The sequence below is a fragment of the Mus caroli genome, chromosome 11 (assembly GCF_900094665.2).
Source record: "Mus caroli chromosome 11, CAROLI_EIJ_v1.1, whole genome shotgun sequence".
NCBI classification, from domain to species: Eukaryota; Metazoa; Chordata; class Mammalia; order Rodentia; family Muridae; genus Mus; species Mus caroli.
This window is the reverse complement of record NC_034580.1, coordinates 108,535,914-108,551,724: the sequence shown is the minus strand read 5'-3', so window position 1 is coordinate 108,551,724 and position 15,811 is coordinate 108,535,914. Positions and strand designations below refer to the sequence as shown.

At 43.3% G+C, this 15,811-nt stretch overlaps 1 long non-coding RNA gene across 1 annotated transcript in view; it reads left to right on the top strand.

The window, feature by feature from the left end:
* Nucleotides 1–15,811, top strand: part of LOC110305879 — a 48,604-nt gene that overhangs the window by 7,072 nt on the left and 25,721 nt on the right. The window contains exon 2 of the long non-coding RNA XR_002379203.1: nt 13,283–13,426. This is a non-coding gene — a long non-coding RNA (uncharacterized LOC110305879). The remainder of the gene's footprint in view (nt 1–13,282; nt 13,427–15,811) is intronic.

The following is a 15,811-nucleotide window of genomic DNA, read 5'->3' as shown; positions in this document are numbered from 1 at the left end:
TCACACCTATTCCAACAAGGCCACACCTTCAGACGGTGCCACTCCCTGATCCAAGGATATACAAACCATCACAAATTGCATGCCAGGAATTTTTTCTCTTGGACACTCCTCTTTATTATTCAATATATTCAGATTTCTGCTTACGCCCCTTTCTTTGTTCTGAAAATGCTCATATTCCTGATACCTTTTTTCTTTGGATCCATGCACTTTTAAACCATGTAACTTACAGATACGAGTGAGCATGATTTAGTGAGTTCTCTCAAGAGGACAGCATCACTGTTTCACTAAGGGGGGAGCTTCACAACAAAGGCTTCTTTTAGAAACAAGCAGCTTAGATGACTTGGTTTTAATTCTGTACTACGGAGTCTGTCTTATGTCTAAAGAGGCCGCATAATGACCTGATTGACCTTTCAAGATAGAAAACTGGTATCTGTGAAAACTTCCCCAGAAACTTAGGTCACTCACTGAAGGCCACAGAAATGACCAGTTTATTATTCTTCTGAAGAGATTTATTTACATATAAATACTCCGATGACCTCTACTTTGTTTCAATTTTTAATAGATGTTTTGTTTTAGAATATAGTTTGTGTCTAAAGAAAAATTGCCAAGACTCATCACCACAATTATAATTATTTTTGATGTTGGCACAGAGAAGATAACTGAATTTCATAGCTTATCAGGTTTTGTTAGTTTCACCCCAGTCTCTCTTCTCAATCTGGAATGCTACCTTAAGTTAGTTCCTGTATGTCCTTGATTTAACTTGTCCTGCAGTGGTCGCTCAGCCTTTGTCTTTCATGACTTTGACAGTTTAAGGAGAGATGGTCAATAGTTTTGTATGAGATTCCCCAGTCAGTGTTGGCTGATAGATGTTTTTCTCCTGGTTAATCCGGGACATGGGAGTTTCAAGAGGATGACCTCAGAGGTGATGTAGCATCAAGGTGGTAGACTTTCATTGAATGTTACCCATGATGTTGACACTCTGACCAAGAGTGATCACTTCGCTCCAGCTTGCCCCTGGATCACTTATGTTACCTGGCCGAGGTAGCTTCTAGGTCTACTGTCAAGTTACTTCACCCTTCTACACCATAATCTTTGGGAGAAAGTCACTAAATGAAGCCCACCCTTAACTGAGAAGGCTGCTTTCCACCTCCCCAAGGCCTCTTTAATTTATTTTATAAAGACGTTGTCTTTCCTTCTTTTCTAACAACATATTTTAGAGATTTCCCCATAGTATATAAATAGTCTATAATTAGGAATTGTTCCAATGTCAAGGACTTCCATGTTCTTCATTAATTTGCATTTATTTTATGGGCATGGTGATACTATAACTGAATTAAGCAGTCCCTTCGTAATAGTCACTTAGGTTATGCTCACAATTTTATATATAATACTGGTTTTGTATACGATCCTGACTTGAGTAACCTGGATCCCTTTTGAGTATATCTGCAAGATGAATTACTAAAAATTGAATGGTTACACAAAGATAATTGTTCTGTAATTTCACGAGCTGTTGCATATTGCCTTTCATGGATAGTGGGCCATCTTAGGTCCATAGGGATGAATCACCACAACACTGCTGTAAATGGAATTTCAGGCTGGAGAAAGAAATGCTTTTAAGTTGATAGACCATCCAATTTTTTTTTGTTAGTTAGGTTTTTTTGTTTGTTTGTTTGTTTGTTTTTCGAGACAGGGTTTCTCTGTGTAGCCCTGGCTGTCCTGGAACTCACTCTGTAGACCAGGCTGGCCTTGAACTCAGAAATCCACCTGCCTCTGCCTCCCGAGTGCTGGGATTAAAGGCATGCTCTTTAATAAGTCTCTTTAAGTCACAATACCAAGGACTGTAGGAAACCTAATAATGAGCAGCTTGGTCTCTGAACTCAGATGAAGTCTAGAGCTCAGCTTACGGCTGACTCTCTCAACCTGTGCCTCATCCAGTTCCTCAACCAAGCTCTTCTACCAGCCAGTTCCATCACACACCTTTGAAGTCTTCCCATTGTCTTTGCCCACAACACTCTTCACTCTTCCAAGACTTGCATCATGTAGTTACCATGGTGAAGCCACACCTCATCTGGCTTTACTGAAGCTACTCCTTTTCATACCATGGTCTTTGTGTTGACTCTCTGACACTTAAGGCAATGGTGTCAGGAGATAGGGATTTTGAGAGAGGCTATCCATCACCCTCATGAGTAAGACTTGTGCTCTTATAACACAGACTTTAGAGAGACTACCCTCCCAGCTCCCACAACACGAGGGGACAGAGAGAAGGTGCCACCCCTGAAGCAGAAAGCAAGTTGTCACTAGAAACTGCCTTGATCTTGGACTCTTCATACTCAGGATTGTGTGACTTGCTCATCGCCATTTCTTGTATAAATATGCTCCGTCTGTCTTACTTGTGACAGGGTGTTGTTGTGTTCAGTCTCTTGAGGTGTTAAAAGGATGGACCTGCTTTCTGTGTGTTTTATGAATGTGCGGGGCTAAAAGACTTCATTTTTTCTTTACTACATATTTAACCCAAAGTTTCCTGTGTAGGTAAGGTTCCTGATTACCTTCTCCTCCTCTCCTGTCTTCCAACACATGCTATTGGAAAGCCTACCTTGATGGGATGTTGTGTGAAACTTTTTCTGGAGATATCTGAGCAAAGTCTGCTCACTCCAGAAAGGGCACTCGTAACTCCCATCCAAACTGGAGAACCTATGGGCATATTGGGATTAATTACTGGGGTGTTAGGTGAGGGGGTTACTTATGGATGACTTTAGAGGCATCTGCATCACCAAAAAGTCCATTCTAGTGTGGGTGATGACGACAGAAACGGCATCTCTGGAGCTCTCTGCATGACTTTCCTCCATCTGGAGAGGTTGAAGAGTTCCTGTAGGCACTTGGGCTGATCAGAGCATCTTCTCTCTAGAGCAGTCATTTCTGCTTCCTTGGGAAGGGGCCTCCAGAATCTTGTAAGTCTTGACTTTCTGGAACTCATTATATTTATTTACTTTCTGGATCTCACAGCCTCTTCCTCCAGGAGGGGGATGTTTCAATATGGAGGAAATTGCTATAAAACATTCAGCCATCTGCTTATTCTGACTTCTTGGCACTCACATCCTTTTGTCAGAGTAAGATGATAGCAACAGGTATTTTTTTCATTGGGACCAAGTGATTATTTCTCAGAGCTAGTGAGAAATAGCTATAAAGATGTGGAATTATCTAACATTATTGAAAAGCCCACCTGAGTGGCTCTGAGTAACAGAAAGAATGATGGGTTTTGGGAAATTGACTGCTCTGATGTGTTGGCCAAGGCTGCCTTGAACTTAGAAGGAGTTAGGTGAGACACAGGGGAGGTATCCAGAAGTAAGATGACCTCCTGAGTTTTCTAAAGAAGTCCTGTTATATTGTGAGTTGAAGATACTTGGGAAAGTGTTGAATGATCCACTAGTTGGAAATGATTTCCTTAGCTAACCTGAAGTTCTAGCTATAGTTTCTTCTATGGCAGCAGAATTGCCTGTAGCTGGGAAGACCCTGCTGTTTCCCCACTGCTTGGCCATCCTGGTACTGTTCTGTATATTTTTAGTTTCGTTGGGATGTTTTGACAAAATCACATAATCTGGGTAGTTCATAAACAATATGCATTGACTTTCACAGCTCAGGGCATGGAGAGTGCCAGATCAAGACATGAGTAGGTTCAGTTTCTGGTGAACACTTGGAGGTTCACGAATGATACCTTCTCTTTGTAGCCTCACATGGTGGTGGTGGTGGTGGTGGTGGTGGTGGTGGTAGTGATGGTGATGATGGTGATGGTGGTGGTAGGGGGAGGTGAGGAAATCTCTTGAGAAACTTTGCAATGGAAGTGTGAATCCTGATCTGAAGAAGTGAATCTCATCTCCCAAGAGCCCCATCTCCCGACACCATTACCCTGAGGGCAGGACAGACAAGTAGGCACTACACCAGGCTCCTTTGGCAGAATATTCTAGTCCAATACAGTAGTCTTTCTTTTACTTTTTGCAAACGTAGACTTCCTCAGACTAGAACTAAAAGAAACTGAGACCAGTTAAATCTCATGTGAAGACAGGCTTAAAACAAAACAAAACAAAACAAAACAAAACAAACAAACAAACTAGTCAAATAATCCCTTTCGTTTATACTCTCATTTTTTTCTTTTTAAAAAATTAATAGATATTGATTGCACATGGTGGGTTCCCTTATGATGTTTTCATATGTATCTATAATGTATTTTGATAATGCTCATCTCACTTCCCTTTCTTGTTTCTCTCTTACTTCTGTGACCTCTTTCTTCTCCCGACTAATACCTCTTCTACATTCATCTGTCTTTCTATTTCTCTGTTTTTGTTTCTCCTCTGTTGCCTCTCTCAGTGTGTGTGTGTGTATGTGTGTGTGTGTGTGTGTGTGTGTGTGTGTGTGTCTGTGTATTTCATTAGGGTTACTTACAAGAACAAGGGCAACTTACCAGTAGTTATACAACTGAAGGAAACATCTTTCTCCCAGTAATCATCTATGTATAAATCTCTGGGAGAAATGTGGCCTTATGAGCTCCTCCCCAATCCTGAAGAGTATAATGTGAACCAACATGCCCTCTGTGTAGGGCATGCATGTGCGCACGCACACACACACACACACACACACACACACACACACACACACACACACACTGCTGTGAGTGTCAGTTCAAGAGTGCAATGGGTACCTTTAACTTTCTAATATCTTTAGCCCACAGATGTATGTTTGTAAGCATGGTTTTGTCATGTTGGGTTCTCAACCATGGTTTTGTCATGTTGGGTTCTCAACCATCCTTATAGACTATGGAGTTTCAGAATTGGAAGGAAGATTGCAACCCAATGGAAAGGTCAGGGAGTTGGCAGAAGAAGCCCAGTGTTGGCTCAGACTGCCTTCAATACCCACAGGCCTGCTTGTTTCTGCCACTCTTCTTTATTCATCGAGCATCCAACAGTAGTGGTAACACTCATAAATAGGGACAGAGCTTATTTACCGAGTACTTGCCATGGGCCTAAAATTTATTTACTTATATTGTTTCTCTATCACATCCAATTTGAGAAATTATCAATTCCCTCACTGAACAGATGAGAATGTTTAGGGAACTGTGGTCAAATTACTTGCCTAAGAACACACAGCTAATAACAGCATGGCGTGATTGCAGAGAACACATATTCTGGCTATTACGTCTTTCTGTGAATCTTACAGAGCAAAGTCCCACACAGAGAATGTGGCACAAACTATACTGAGTTTCCATTCTAGTGAGGAGGGAAAGTTGTGGGAGAGAGTGAAAATCAGGAAAACATCACATACCCATCTATAATCGAATTCAGATAAACACCGGACATGCCATTCTAGATATTGAATGTGACTTACTCAGACCAAAACTTCTTTTGATTGAATCCAAGTTTGGCTGAATGTTACATCCAATTAGTACTACAAAAATTTTATTTTTTATACTACACATATGTCCAAAGAGTGCATATCACACACTGAATTCTAAGAAAATATTGCATGGGATATACTTATAGCAAAACTTTCTCATATCTCAAAATTCAATAGTATGTGATAATATGTGCTGCTTACTTGGTCATTTTATTCATTTATTAGTATGTCTAAATATTGCATGGAATGTACTTATCCTCATGCCATATGTAATACTTCATAGAACATCTTTACTTGGAAAAGGATATTTCAGAAATTCAGATCTCACTGGGTGTCTGGAATATTTGTTTGCCAAACCAGGCAGCTTCTCAAGAGCAGTCCTTTTTAGACATAGCCTGAAAGCCTATGTGTAGCACATGAGCTTCTTCATTTTCCTCAGTCACACTAGTTTCTCCTCTAGTCTTCCTTGTCTACTTTCATTTCTAGCTGAGAGAAACCACATTGGGCAAAAGAAATCTAGGGGGAGGAAAGGGTTTATTTAAACTTACAAATCCAAGTTGCTGCCCATTACTTTGGGGAAAGTTAAGGCAGGAACTTAAGCAGCCACTCATATAACATCCCCAGTCAAGAGCCAAGAAGAATAAATACATGGGTCCTTGCTCAGGGTCAAGCCTAGAGTGTGATGCTGCCCACATTGGGCTGCATTGTTTAACAATAAACACAATTCCAAACCCATCCCTGGACTGACATGCTAATAGGCCAACCTGATCTAGGAATTCCTTAGTTGAGATTCACTTCCCGGGTGATTATAGGTTGTGGCAAATTGACTGTCATTTAAAAGTAACCATCACAAGTCCCTATCCTTCTCCTTCTTTGCTGTGTTCATTCCATCCACAAACACAGCCTGTGACAACAGCAGTATCTTCAAGTGCTGCCCAGGGTGCCTAGGAGTGGGCAAGCAGATGTTTTCCCTCTCTATCCTGGGACACACCCTACAACTTCCAGGCATTCTCTTTAATCCAAGAACACCTTCCTCCCAGCTCTCTGCATTTGCCATGCCCAATCCTTTACCCCACCCAGACATAAGCTTTGCTGATGTCCCCACCCTGCCCAGTGGCTCATCCTGGTTTGTATCTGGCTACTTGATGTTCATTAATATTCACCTAAATCCCAGGGGGCTCTGTGGAATGAGCCAGCAGAAAGTCTGGCTCCCCTGCTGTCTACCTCAGATGGGCTTTAGGGGATGGGGTGAGCCCTTGGGGTAGGCTGGGTGTTGCCCTGAACACACTAGCTTCAGTCAGAGCTTTTGTACTCTCTGGGCTGGGGGGTGTTCCATCAGCTATTTTAAGGCCAGACTGGTGAATACTGGGTTCCCTTCGTTTACCTAGCCTTTCGATATTTTCCCTGGCACAAACCAAGGTGGTCACAAAATGTGGGAAACCAGGCGAGGGAAAAAATGAATGCTCTCTAATGACGCCCCTGGTAGCTGCTGCTAAATTCCATGGAAAAGCTGGGGGCTTGCTATCTTGGCCTCAGGGTGTCTCCTAAAGCCGGTAGCTGCATTGGCACCTGCTCAAGTCCAGAGACATGGAAAAAAGCAATTCGTCTGCAAAGTTGGTGCTCAGCCTGCCTGGTAGTTCCAGCTCCACCTCTTCCCATGGAATGTCTTTGCCCACCGTGAATGCCCCTTTATCGTCAGTGGGCGATATTGGCTTTTCAAAAATACTATGGGAGCCTTGTATCCCAGATGCCTGTGGCATGAAGGACCTGCTTCCCTTTGCAAGGGTGCTGGCTGAGAAACTCACCTAGAAATTTGGACCAAATCTCTTCCTTGGGCAGCTGAGGAGGCCGACACTAACTGCTTTCTGCTTCTTAGTCCACTGGTCACAAAGGATCGTATGGATGATGGATGGTTGTTACAGGAGAAAGTGGTAACTTCAACCTTGCAGCAAATCCATTCAGACACTCGTGGGGAAGACATCGTTTGTCACTTTCCGTGAGTAGCTTTGCAAAAAGGTGCCCTGTTGCCTTGTTGCAAGCTTGGCTCTCTTGGTTAGCCCTTCCTCATCAGGGCTTGGGGAAAGAGAACCTTCCTAAGCGATTAAACTTGGATACGTGGTTAAATATCAGCCTTTTGCACAGAGCACATACTGGCTACACACTTATGTGGCCCTGATTCTGGAACACTCACATCACATACACAATGACCTAGACAACAGCACTGTATAGTATGTAGGCGTCATTACACTCCTTACAGAACCAGAGGTGGTAGCTTGACAATTTCTCTTCCTTTACAGGAATTCTCTTGAGCATTTGCTCATCCGCTTGTGACTCTGTCCTTTGGGAAGAAGAAGAAGCCATATACAGACTTGAAGACTTTGCATTTGTTTGACTACATATTCATAATGGTTTCTACTGACATTCAAGTGATGAATAGATATAGCACTACTCATATCTAATTATAAATGCCTTACCCAAAGCTGTTCTCTGTCTCATCTCTGTCACTCTCTGTCGCTGTATGTTTCTCTCTGTCTCTCTGTATGTGTCTGTGTGTGTTGTGTGTGTGTGTGTACATGAGTGTACACTCTGAAAGTGAATCTCAATCAGCCTGGCTGGCCAGCAAGCCTCATCGATCCAACTGTCTCCACTTCACAAACACTGGGATTACAGGCTTAGTTCAGCACGCATGTCTTCTTATATGGGTTCTGGGTATTGAACTCAAGACCTCACACTTGCAAGGCCAACATTTTGCTTACTGAGCTACCTTCCCAGCCATTTAGAAGTTGCCCTTTTGTAGTATGATGCTGTTCTCTGGGGACCAATCTCATCTTAACCAATCAAAAGGCAGAAACAGATAAGTTTGGTCTACAGATGACTCACTGTGGACATGAATATATCCAGACAAACTGGAGACCATTAAGCACGAGTGTGTGAATCTGTAGGATGCTCCACATGAACTTTTGTTCCAGGGATCATGATATCCAGTATTCAAGTAGTAAGTGCTGTGATCTTCCTAGTTGGGAATGAACATTGAAAACCCCTTCAGAGACCTCAACTGGGATGGCTAATGTTTGGCAACATGACATAAACCTGGACATACCTTGGGAGAGGGGATCTCAATTGAGTAATTGCCTCTATTAGATTGGCCTGATGCTAATTGATTGGTATTTGTGTAGGAAGACCTAGTCCACTGTGGGCAGTGCCATCCCTAGGCAGGCAGGCTAGGTTGTATAAGAAAGCTTGGAGAGTAAGCCACATGGAAGAAGCCACTAAAGCAGGGTTTCTCCATGGTCCCTGCTTTAGTTCCTGCCTTCAGTTTCCTGCCAGAACCACTTCTAGCACGGTCTCCTCCACGATGGGCTGTTACCTGCAAACGGAAATAAACCCTTTCCTTCTCAAGTTGGTTTTGGTTATGGTGTTTACCACAGAAATCAAACTAGAACACTGTTTGTTCATTTGTTTGGTTTGTTTTGATTTTGGCTAAATCTAGAGTAAATCTAGTTGGTATTAATTTTTTCTTCCCTATGATAACTCTAGTGTCCTAACCATTTCTTTCCCCTGTACTCCATAGGTATCACCCTCTATAATTATGGTGACTGCTTGCCTGGCTTTATTCCGAATGTTCCCCCAAACATCTAAAAATGAGCAATGTGGCTCATGGCCACATTCATTCCTAATTGTGATGGTTTGTATATGCTTGGCCCAGGGATTGGCACTATTAGTAGGTGTGGCCCTGTTGGAGTAGGTGTGTCACTGTGGGTGTGGGCTTTAAGACCCTCATCCTTGCTGCCTGGAAGCCCGTATTCTGCTAGCAGCCTTCAGATGAAGATGTAGAATTCTCAGCTCCTCCTGCACCATGCCTACCTGGATGCTGCCATGTTCCCGCCTTGATGATAATGGACTGAACCTCTGAACCTGTAAGCCAGCCCCAATTAAATGTTGTCCTCATAAGAGTGGCCTTGGTTTTGGTGTCTATTCACAGCAGTAAAACCCTAACTAAGACACTAATACAAAAATGTTTTCTTAGTTAAGGTCACGCTTGGATCCTTTGATTATAATGGTTCCATTAAAGCCTGAGCGGAAGATGCATCCTCCAGTGCATCTGAACTTGTTTGTTTGTTTCCTGTTTTAGTGCTGCGGAATGAACTTTGGGGTTTTGCACATGGTGGGCAAGTGCTCAACTACAAAGTCACACCCCAGCCAAAAGTTTAAAGTTCATTCTTGGCAGCCCAGAAGGCTATCTTCAAATAGGAGAGTCCCGTTGCATTAGAGACCTGAGTTAACAAAACATGAAAGAATAGACCCTTCCTTGTTCTTTGAAGTGAACTGAGCACCTTGGAAAGGAAGGGGGCGTGGCTTAACCTCCTGAGCTGTCTATTGTTCTTGATCAGGAGTGTCACCCTCTCTATGAACACTGATTTAACATCAGGTATGTTTTGGGGCCCGTTGGTTTCAATTATTCTTCGGGTTTTCTTTTCCCACTCAGCTCTTTATATAGCATAGCAAAGGAAACAATGTCCTGGTTTTCCCAAGCTACCATTAATGCACAAAATCCATTGCTCAGTGCTCTGAAGGACATGGCTGATATCAAGCATACCACGATCCTACCTAGTATAAGCAGATTAAAATACAGAGCAAAACAACCACAAGGACAGCTAACCTTGACAAGTGACAATTGCCTAAGCCTTGTGCACATCCTAAATACTCAGGTATGCTAAGGCTCATGGGGGTGACCTTGAAGAGTGCATCCACTCGCTCATGCTTATGGCCCCATTCAGAAATTACATGCCGAAGGTTTTCAGTGTCCAGGGCCCTGCAGGAAGCATTAAGAGATCAGTAGAGATGGAAAGGATTCCCTGGAGAACTTACAAGTGGGTTTTGCTTGTGTTTCATTACAGGTCATAAACAGGGAGTTTGTTGTGTGCTATGGAATTTATAGTCTTTTGAAGTGCAAATGGCACTGGCTAGATTCAAAGAGATTAATCTGTCAAGGAACTAATTCTTTAATTTGGCCAGAACACTTTCAATTGATTTGGCAGCTAAAGTGCTCTTACACACCCACCCAGAATTGCACTTTACTAAACATGTGGTCACTTCTTTGGGTTGGTGTGTGTGTGTGTGTCCACGTGTGTACTCATGTATGTATGTGCATGTCGGGGATAGAGGTTGTTGTGGACTGGAGTATCTGTCTTGATTGCTCTCCGCCTAATTTTTTATGACAAAGTCCATTGCTGATCCTGGAATCCCCTGATTTGCCTAGGCCTGGGACTCTCTCCTCTCCTCTCCTCTCCCCCCCTCCCCTCCCCTCCCCTCCCCTCCCTTCCCCTCCTCCCCTCCCCTTCTCTCTTCCTGTCCCCCTCCCTCTCCCCTCCAGCAGGGGGGATTATATATTAACACCACTGCATTTAGGTCTTTCATATGAGCACTGGGACCTGAACTTGGGTCCTCGTGCTTTGTGGCAAACACCTTGATGTCTCAGCCATCTCCCTAGTCCACACTAGGCATGTTGGCACCCAAGACTAATTAATCATCATAGTCATTATACTACTCCCCCCACCGTGTTTATGTACGTATGTCTGTGTGTTCCTTCATTGTTTGTGGCATGTGTTTGTAGGGGAAGGGAGGCATGAAAACTACCGTGCGTGTGCAGACATAAGAGAATGACTTTCAGAAGTCAGATCTCTCCCTCCACCACGTGAATTCTGGGAATTGACCTCAGGTCTTCAGGCTTGGCAGCAGGCTCACTTATGAGCTGGGCAATCTTGTTGACCCTGCTAATATATTCAATAATAGGAATTCTTCAAACTCTTCATGGACCTAGAAGGGTACGTACCAATGGGGTGTACACCAATATTTCGATAGATGCAGAGGCTGATACTGAATCTGCCACACTCAATGCTTTTCCCATCTTACACCTTCTTGTCTTCCTTCCAGATGTTTGGGGCTATCTTCTGGGCTTTGGGAGTAGTAGAAACATATGGCCTGACTCTTGATCCCTCTGACTTTTGTGGTCATAGGACATGCCTAGGGGTTTGTTAAAAACATTAGGTACCCTCTACCCACAGCAACTAAATCAGATCCCTCAACAAAGGCTTGGGAAGCGATCTGAACACAGTCAGTCAAGTTTTGGCATGAAGAGGCAACATTCCAGATTTTGATGGGGACTCGGGGTCAATGTAATTGAGAGTCATGGGAAAGTGATAGACAGCCCTCATGGGGGTGGATATCTGAAAGGGAGGTTGAGCTGTGCTGATTTCCCCTTTGGAAAAGTTTCATGGGCTGCTGGCTGCTGCATTTTCAAGGGCACATCCAGGCATACTGTACAGGAAGAGGTGGTCAGGTAGTGAAGCTGAGAGAGAACAGGAGCTGGATGCACATAAACACACTATTGCTTCATTTCCCATGCGTGAAATATACATTCCTGTTACGATTACATCAAAAAATGCTCCCTCCCTCTAAGGATCACATCGCCTACTGGCTGTGTAGCATAGCCTATGTGCTTTTCACTGTCGTATATGGTCAATCTACATGGTCTTTATGTCTCATGGTGGTGACCTAGGGGAGGTAATTTTTGAGGCTCACCAGGATAAATTAGTGTGTTCAAGTCAATCTACTCTGTTTGTGGTTGGGGGGCAGGGGGGGTGTAACTAGAACTGAAATTTGGTTCTCTTGAATTCTAAGACCCACAAGGCTATGAATTTGCAAATGCGTGCGATGCATTTTACGGACTGTGGAAAAAGCCACAGGATGAATAAGGCTCTCTGTGGAAAGCTGTTTTACACATTTGTTTTCACCTTCAGACAAATGAAATATTATTTTAGGGTGCTGGGCAGATAGAGCAGTCAATAAAATGGTTGCTGATCCAGCATTGCCACCCAGTCCCATCCCCTACACCCACGTCAGCAGCAGCCTGTGCTCATGTACTTCCGGTGCGTAGGAGGTAGAGACAGGAGGCTCCTTAGGACCTGCTAGCTAGTCTGCCTGAACCTGTGAATTCCAAGTTCAGGGAGAGATCCTATCTCAAAATACAAGGGGAATATAGATTAGAAAGACCAATAATTTTGATCTTTGGTCTCCAAATATAGACACACACACACACACACACACACACACACACCTACTTCCCCAACATCCCTTCACATATATCAAAAAAGCCACAGAACAAATTTATAGTTATTTCTCACATTTTTTTAACCTTAGCACTCAGGACAACTAGCTCTAATTTTAATGCTTAAAAGCAGAGCTCTAATGATCACTTTCTGTTGTCAGCTGACTCATCCTGCTTCCCAGAAATCTCACTACTTCACGTTCGGCTTTGCATTTTCTAACTCTGAGTTCTAAACTTTGAGTAATACCGTGTTCTTCTCAGTCACCAACCTTCACCTCTCAGCTTGTCCACTCACCAAGCTGTGCCATGAAAAACATTCGGGGCTTGAAAGCAGCATGGTATCAAAACACCGAAAGCAAACACCCTTTGAATACGCAAGGGCGATTTAGGGGAAAAGAAAAACATACTTGTAAACCCAAATAAGCCCCAAACCACAAAAACAGAGAAGGAAGGGAGTGACTTCTGGTGCAAATGGCTCTTTCACGAACATCTCTTTCCTTCCTTCCTCAGGTAAGTGTGGCGGGGCCCTTGGAGATCTGTTGGAGCAGTTGCAAGGGGCCACTGTAGGCCAGCAATCGCCATGGCTGCAGCATTGGTGCCAAGCAAGAAATCCCACCGTGTTCCACACACCAAGGCTGAGGAGGCATAGAGTTGCCTGCTGCAGAGGAGTAGAGTGGCAGCCCTCTGTCCTTCCATGAAAGGAGACTCCATGGGAGACAATGGTACGTTTCTGTGCGGTCACTAGCACCCTCATGACTTGCTTACTCTTAACACTTACTTTTTTAAAAGGTTGCAGAAGTATGGCAACCGGTTCATGTATTAAACAGGCCAGGGGAGCTGTCACCACCGAAGGAAGGAGGGTGGTACTGACAGGACTGATGGTAATGATGACATCTAACGTACATGGAGCAGCTCTGTCTGCCAGACACTAAGGTAGTTTATTAACAGCGATAATTTTAGCCTCTGGGGCATATATGGGAATGTTTGATGACATTAATTTTTAAATTGTAATAATGGGAAGGATAGTAGTTTGTGGATGAAGTGCTGGTACTATCTAGTGGATATAAGCTAGGGTTGCTGGGCCTCGGTGATTAAGAGCACTGGCTGCTCTTCCAGAGGACGCGGGTTTAATTCCTAGCACCCACATGGCAGGCACAACCCCCTGTAACTCCAGTGTCAGAGCATCCAGCACCTTTGTCTGACCTCTGGAGGCACTGTACTCAAGTGATGCACACACATGACTAATGCCTCCTCACCCCCAATAAAATAATACAAATATTATATAAAAAGGAAAGAGAAAATAATCCAGGGATGCTGTAATAACTCTGGAGGCCGGGACTCCAGCTGAGATGTTCCCGTGTGTGTGCCTTACATGCACCGAGTTTTGGGCTCAATCTCCAGCGCTGCATGAACTAGAATTAGTGGTACATGTCTCTAATCGATGCTCTTGGGAGGTAGAGTCAGGAAGATAGGCCTGAGGTACATAAGACTCAGTTTCCAAAGCCAAACCAAACAGAAAAACAACTTTCAGTGTGTGTGACAGAGCTATGCCCAAGAGTCCAATGAAGAACTACCCCACCTAAAATATTGACGGTAACAAAGGCCGAGTGACCTTACAGCAGGCAAAGCTTTTTAGATATATTTAACCTTCTAAGGAACTGCCGGTTCATATTATTGCCACTCCCATTTTATAGAGAATATTTAAGTCTGAGATAATTAGCCACAATTGTTTTGGCTTTTGGGCGCACTCAGATTTCTGACTTGAGATGTTTTAGTCTCATTGTCATTGTAAGCATTTGAGATTTTATGTTCAGTGCCTGGGGAATGCTTACTTGAAATGTCAGCATAAAAGATCTTCAGCCCAAGCTGACCGACCCAACCCCCATTCTATTGTGGAATCAGGCCGGCCAAGAGCTGGCGGCCGGAGCAGGGGTCACAGATATATACTGTCTATGGAAGTCATGAAAGCTTGACTTAGCCACTGAGATAAGCAGGCAGGAGACAGAGTGGGACTCAATGCTGATAGGCAGATATTTTCTCTCTGCATGCTCTCCAGGCTGTTTTCCCACATCCTGTGTTCTTCCCAGCGTCTGATAGTGGTTGTGGCACACACCATGGAGAACACAGGGGCTCTGAGGCCATCAGACTCAGACTGAGGCAGTCCCTCTGTACTTCAAGCTTAGACAGAATTAGGTCATAGAATTCCAAGAGTGTTGGGTCCTTTGGAAGACAACTTCTGTTTTTCTTTTCTTTCTTTTTTTTCTTTTTTTGTCCTGATAAATGTCAAACTCCTTGTCAAAGTGTTTATGACCAGACAGTGAAATCAGACTCTGTCTCCTGACTCATTTCTTTGCTTCTGGTCTGGATATTTGATTTAAATTTTTGAAAATGTGTGTGTGTGTGTGTGTGTGTGTGTGTGTGTGTGTGTGTGTGTGTGTGTGTAAATCAGACTCTGTCTCCTGAGTCATTTCTTTGCTTCTGGTCTGGATATTTGATTTAAACGTTTGAAAATGTGTGTGTGTGTGTGTGTGTGTGTGTGTGTGTGTGTGTGTGTGTGTGTATGTGTGTGACTATGCACATGCACATTTAGAAGTCAAAGAATAACTATTGGGAGTTAGTTCTCTCCTTCCACTCTGGTGTCTGGAAATTGGGGCTTGAACTCAGGTCACCAGCCTTGTGAGGGAAGCCCTCTCCCATTGAGCCATGACAACGTTGAAGGGAGATGGACTTTGATGTCTTCTGTGAGTTACTAGAAGTTTCCTAAAAGTTTTTGAAACATAAAGAAAGCACAACCAAGGTCAACTTCAAATGTTTTTCCTTACTTATAACAAAACAAAACAAAACAAAACAAAACATAACAAAACAAAACAACAAAACTAAATGAAAACCACCTGGTCCTCAATAGCTACTTGCTTTGCCCTGGCATGAATAAATATTTTAAAAATATTATTGTTGAAAATAATTGTGAATTATTTTAATTCACAATTATTTAAAATTAGTTATCATGGACATGGGGCCAATTGGTTTGTTAAAGAGTGAGTGACAGGTTATCTGATTATCCTTATGTGTGGATGTAACCATTACCCGTTACAGAGTAACGAGTTACCCTGATGGTTAGAGGCCTAAGCTCAGACCTATCAATCTTCTTATAGTTTCTGTTATCTGGAATCCACTGGAATCTGACAGTGGATTCCCTGGTCCTGTGTGGCAAGGCTTATTACAAGGCTGAATGAAGTCGGGCTCTAGGGTCTCTAGTCCCATCTGAGGTCTCAACTAAAGACAGATCCACGTCTAAGCTCACCATGCATGTGACGGTTG